We start from the raw sequence: 284 nt of genomic DNA on the forward strand, positions 1-284 counted from the left end.
GGGGGGGGGGGGGGCGGATCATGATTCCACACTCCTGCTGGCCTCCAACTCTCTGGCCACACCAGACAACAAGGCTCCTGCCAGGCCATCTCTCCCGTGTGGGGCCAGATCTCAAGTCCAGCATACACTGGGCATGGTAGTGCATATCTCAAGTCCTAGTGCTCAGGAGGTACAGGAGGGTGAGAAGTTCAAGATCATCCTTAGGTGCATAGCAAGTTGGAGGCAAGCTTGGTGGTTTTGTATGTTTGTATTCTGTTTTCTGATTCTGGACTGTGTACCTCTGG

The sequence above is a fragment of the Mastomys coucha genome, unplaced genomic scaffold (genome assembly GCF_008632895.1).
Source record: "Mastomys coucha isolate ucsf_1 unplaced genomic scaffold, UCSF_Mcou_1 pScaffold6, whole genome shotgun sequence".
NCBI classification, from domain to species: domain Eukaryota; kingdom Metazoa; phylum Chordata; class Mammalia; order Rodentia; family Muridae; genus Mastomys; species Mastomys coucha.